Below are 6,215 nucleotides of genomic sequence, written 5' to 3'. Positions count from 1 at the left end.
TTTGCACATTCGGATCGAAATTACTATTAATTAATATCATCACCCCTTTTGAATTTCTTTGCCCATGGGAGAAGTATATTTCACCCCCCCCCCCCCATTCTTTTTTCAACGCTACTTCATCTCGAATTGTTGAATGAGTTTCCTGTATACAATAGATATCATATTCCTTCTCTTTGAGCCATGTAAATATTGTTCTTCTTTTGTTATTATCAGCTAAGCCATTACAATTATAACTGGCTATACTTATTTCACCATACACCATAATGAGATACAAGTTTCAAGTCTATTTATCATTATATATGTTTGTACATTTACCAATAAAAAATAGCGTAATGATTGAGTGTCCATATAGCTGTACCGTGATATTTGCATTGCTACGGAGTAACCCTTCAATTGTTCTCCACTAATTCCCCTGCTAAAGCCCCTCCCCATCCCAAGTTGAGCCGTCATCCCAGTGATCAGCATCCCACCCACGTCCCTCCGTATCCCTAAGGCCCCGAGAGGCCAGGACCCATCCATCGAAAACAGCACACAGTGCCACCCACAAAACAGAAGCAGATTAACCGCCAAAAGCATTTCCAATGCTTTCACCTCTCTATATATATATCTATATAACTATTTTTTTTAAATTATGCATATCCTATTTTCCATCATTATCAATTAATATGCGTAATAATGTCGGCAGGTCACGCGTAGGATTCTAACATATAACCCGGATTGCCATTGTATTACATTTAATTCATTGACAAGCAATTATTATCCTAGCAAATAATTCCCGTGGTCCATCCCATACCCTCCCCCCCAACATCCCCACCCCCCCACAACAGATGCCAGACAAGCACACACGCACATACTCACATACTCCAACACACTCAACCCCCCTCCTCCACAGTCCACCATAAAATCAGATACTCAACGGCTGTTATATCCCAGAGCCCAACTCGAGAAATAACTTGATTTACGAGTGCACATACAGTTAAAGCTGATTGAGAAAGCATGCAGATTGAGCAGAAATTGATAAAAATGTGAGATTTGATTAATCTACTTAATCTATGTCAAGTCCTAGTTGATGGAGATCAGATCCACCTACTTCACCTGAGACACAAACACTCTGATCCCCTGTTGTAACCATTTTCCCAAGCATCTCCATGCGGTCAGACCTTTGATTATTTTGTGCCACCTGGGCTACAATGATAAACCCCCTCTCTGATTGTCCGAGTGTGACCCCCTCCCCATGGGTTACTGCAGCCATTGTTGCCAGCACTGCCACTACCTGGGTGGGCGTACCCCACCGGAATCCCCACCGGCTAGGTAAAAGGTCGTCAAGGTTCTCATTAGCAGCTTTGAGAATGTATATTATGCTCTCCCATCAGGGGGCTCTGGCTTTGTAGGACCAACCCTGCCAGGCAGGCTCAGAATCTTGAGGGGGCGGTGCTGCTCAAGTAGGTCTCTGACCACATTTATTTCTCTGTTTAGGCTGCATATTCACAGCAGGTCCATAAAAGAGATGGGAACTTCTCTTTCGTGTATGGGTCGCTCAGGTGGGTGTCCAGGTTATAGGGTTAGGGATCTTTCCATCATGATAGGACAATGAAACATTTGATTAGATGTATACTATATTTAAAAATGTATATCCCTCATCTACACAAAATTGAAAGCTCTCTCTCAGTACCCCTGCTCATAGACCCCCGGTCGGCTCTGGGATATGCAACCATTTCCCCTCTCACTCACTTAACGGCGCACCTTTTCAAACACAAAAATGCACACCACATGGTTGACTGGGGAAGAAATGGGCCGAGCGTGCAAACGCACCCGCATCCACATCTGCCGCAAGGGGGAAAAGACGCCAGAGAGAACACAGGACCAACCACAACAACCATCCGCCAAAACAACAACCTCCCGCCAAAAAAGCCATGTTCTAATTATTTGTATTTAAATATGTATTATTCTGCTTGTTATATCGTTTTATCCTTTTATAAAATACTAAACTTACTATAAATGTTATTTAATATTACAATCCCTATCATTGCTAGTATCAGGTGCTCCAATATTTGACTCCTCTATTACAACTTTTAGAATAGCCATGGAGTAGTCTTTGTGTCTCTGAACATTTGGTTGTCAATATATAATTTATCCACCACTAGTGCAACACGTTTCCCTTTTAATCTGTTTTCCTTGAAGATTGGATACAGAACTTTGCGCCTTTCTACAATCTCCCTCGGGAACTGATCATTCATGCCTATTTTCGTGCCAGCAAGTCTTTTTCCTAGGCTTTTCACAGTTTATGACTTTGCTGATGTTTGCAAATGGTGTGTTAGAGGAAGTCTGTTATGTGGAGTCCTGGGATTGGTTTATGGGAAAACCACCCATATCATGTTACAGATTATAAATACCATGGTTGGGACAAAGGACGAGGAGGAACAACATATTAGAGATTGGGTCAGTTGTTCTCCAGATGTCTGCAGGAGTCTGTAAATTGACGCTGAAATCTTTGGTGTAATAAACTATTATAATCAAGGACAGTGTCAGCAGATTTCTTGTCATCACAGCATAATTAGCATCGTTATTTAGATACCACACCAGTGTGAGACAGAATAACAACAAAAAAATCCATAAAAACGCATGTCAAAAATTGTATAAATTGATTTGCATTTTAATGAGGGAAATAAGTATTTGACCCCTCTGCAAAACATGACTTAGTACTTGGTGGCAAAACCCTTGTTGGCAATCACAGTGGTCAGACATTTGTTGTAGTTGGCCACCAGGTTTGCACACATCTCAGGAGGGATTTTGTCCCACTCCTCTTTGCAGATCTCTCACTGTTCAAATAAACCTACCATTAAAATTATAGATTGATAATTTCTTTGTCAGTGGGCAAACGTACAAAATCAGCAGGGGATCAAATACTTTTTTCCCTCACTGTATGTATGTATTTATGTATGTATGTATGGAGCATAATGTATTCACAGTTTTATTCACATGTTTTCAAGTACTGGTGACAAATAATGCATTCCGATTATTGCATATATTGTAATGGACACCTATGATGTGTGTAAAACACTTTTTTGAAAGTTGTACTGATTATAATGAGCTAATACTAAGCTATTTGCCAGCTCAATGTTTGTTGACATTATACAATGCATTCTGGGTGTCACGTAAATGTCTGTCAGACCAAATATTTTATAATGAGGTGAAGGTTAAACTTCCGGAAGTGAATGAAGGGAAGTGAATGATCGTAGACGACACACCCCCTTCAACATGCTTACTGCAAACAGACCATACTCATCTTGTCTCCTCATCTTTGGTTAACGCGAAAAAACAAACATGGCGGCGCGCACAAACTACCCATCATAGGATTACTTTAGATTTCTAGAAAGTGTTTTACTCAATTATTTTGATCAATTTTGAGCTCACCCGTGATGTGATATGAAATATAAATAGTAATTGCTATTAGCTAATTCATATTGTGGTTTCTGTGGTTTCTGACAGCCGAGAGTTATCTAAATATGACCGCTTGTGTTACGTCAATCTTTCCTCAGTTAGCATAGGACTAATGTAGCCTACGGTTTGGATGATTGTGTATGCTGTTGCTTCTTCTGTGAATGTCTGAACATTGCATCCAAAAATAAACTGGTCACATTCAGGGCATAAATTTGTAAGGACTGTGTTTGTGAAAAATGTTTCTGTGAAAAAACTGTGGGGTTAGCTTAAATGTTGACTGTTGCGTCAATCGAAACTGGATGTTCTAAATAAGCGTTCTAATCACACCGGTTTGAGCGTATGCTGCAGGGACCACTGTAGAATGATCACACTCGTTTGTTGGTAGGTGTGAAAAGGTTAAAACATTTTCTTCATAACAATACCTTCCTTACCTTAGGTAGCATATATACTGTATCTTATAACTTGATTTACCATCTATTATTTAGGTAACTTTGAACCATGATCATAACATAGCCTGTGCATTAACTGATACACAATTGCACCCTCAAGTTATTGTTAGGATAAAATTTGTACAGATCAAAGTCTTAACAGTATGATTACAATTAGCCTTTTATTTAACTGGTAACATTGCCCTCTACCCAATGGTGACTGACAAGAGGAAGTAAACAGACACAGCATGCATGATCGTTGACTAGGCAACACTACATTAATCAAACAATGCACAACAAATTACTTGGCTAACTAGCAAGTAAGCCTAGATGGAGCAGAACACAGCTAGCAGCATTTCTTCCTTTTTAATCAGATAATGTTCCAATTTCTTACCTTCAAACTAGTCAGGAGTGTTTTGTTCTGCAAACACAATGTCCTCTTTAGTCCCTCAATGAAAACAAATCGAAAAATATGATTTGTAACATTTGTCATTAGCTGGCTACCAAGTTCACCACTTCAGGATTAAAAAACTTGCGCTCCTTCATAATTGACACATTACTGAATTGACAATGAGTTGTTCATAGCATAAACATGAAATGTTTGCTTGCTATCTATCTAGCTAGCTTGCTTGCTAGCCAAAGCTTAGCTAAAAGGCTGAATCGGCGTTGTATGTCCTAATGATTGAATGTAACATTCATATGAAAGTATGTTGATGACCAGCCTAGCGGTTAACGGCATTGGGCCAGTAAACGAAAAGTCGCTGGTTCGAATCCCTGAGCCAGCAAGGTGGAAAATTCTGCCCTTCTTCTTTAAAGTTTCATGACAGACTCCACCTATTGGTGTATTGCCACCACCTCCTGTACAGGGTATTGAAACAAAACAAAAATGATATATTCCATTACAGGAAGGGGGTACCGGAGATAATAATACATGAATAAATAATCAAACAACCATCCCACTCCTTCAGTCACATTAAAATCCCATCCCTACACAGGCTCAGGTGCCTGTGAGGACGGAGAATTCCTCGACAGGATTCCATGTAATGCCTCTGCAGAAAAGTCCCTTAGTCCCGAAAAACACTCAGCCGCACTCACAATGATACATACACTACATGACCAAAAGTATGTGGATCCTGCTCGTTGAAAACATCTCATTCCAAAATAATGGGCATTAATATGGAGTTGGTCCCCCCTTTGCTGCTATAACAGTCCCCACTCCTGGGAAGGCTTTTCACTAGATGTTGGAACATTGCTGCCGGGGACTTGCTTCCATTCAGCCACAAGAGCATTAGAGGTCAGGCACTGATGTTGGGCGATTAGGCCTGGCTCGCAGTCGGCCTTGCAATTCATCCCACAGGTGTTCGATGGGGTTGAGGTCAGGGCTCTGTGCAGGCCAGTCAAGTTCTTACACACCTATCTCAACAAACCATTTTTGTATGGACCTCACTTTGTGCATGGTGGCATTGTCATGCTGAAACAGGAAAGGGCCTTCCCCAAACTGTTGCCACAAAGTTGGAAGCACAGAATGTTTAGATTTCCCTTCACTGGAACTAAGAAGCACAAACCATGAAAAGTTTTTTACAACTGTCAGCAACAGGTGTGGCTGAAATAACCGAATCCACTAATTTGAAGGGGTGTCCAGATACTTTTATAGATATAGTGTATTTTCTCAGATTTCCTCTCCGTTTGCGCTGTGCAGTTGATAACCAAAGTATTCAATATTACAAAGTCCACCTTCTTAGGATTATTATGATACATGTATTATATTACTTATTGGATCACTAAAAAATTAAAAATTTACATTACCATGTAGTTTACCAATAAAATGGTCAGATGGTGATGTGGATATACTCGGAATACATATCCCAAATGTAATAAATGATCTCACCTCAATACATTTGAATAGAAAGTTAGCAAAAAAATATAAGATCTTACTACCATGGAAAGGTAAATACCTGTCAATTTGTGGAAAGATCACCCTGATTAACTCTTTAGTATTATCCCAGTTTACCTATTTGCTTATGGTCTTGCCTACGCCTAGCGAATATGAATTCGGAGGACAGAAATGATTAAATATTAAAGCATTAGACCTATCACTAAAAGCTTCAATCATACAAAAGTTATACTTAAATCCGAACTGGTTCTCTAGAAAATTAGTAAGATTGTCTCACCCAATGTTCAAGAATGGCCTTTTTCCCTTTATTCAGATTACAACCTCACTTTCAGTTATTTGAAAAGGAAATAATCTCCCAAATATCCCTATTTATAAAACAAGCCATAGAAGGTTGGTTGCAATTTCAATTTAATCCTCCAGAAACGACAGAACAAAGAATGCAAAAAATATTG

Source organism: Coregonus clupeaformis, chromosome 26 (assembly GCF_020615455.1).
Source record: "Coregonus clupeaformis isolate EN_2021a chromosome 26, ASM2061545v1, whole genome shotgun sequence".
Classification (NCBI taxonomy): Eukaryota; Metazoa; Chordata; class Actinopteri; order Salmoniformes; family Salmonidae; genus Coregonus; species Coregonus clupeaformis.
This window is presented reverse-complemented; position numbering follows the sequence as displayed.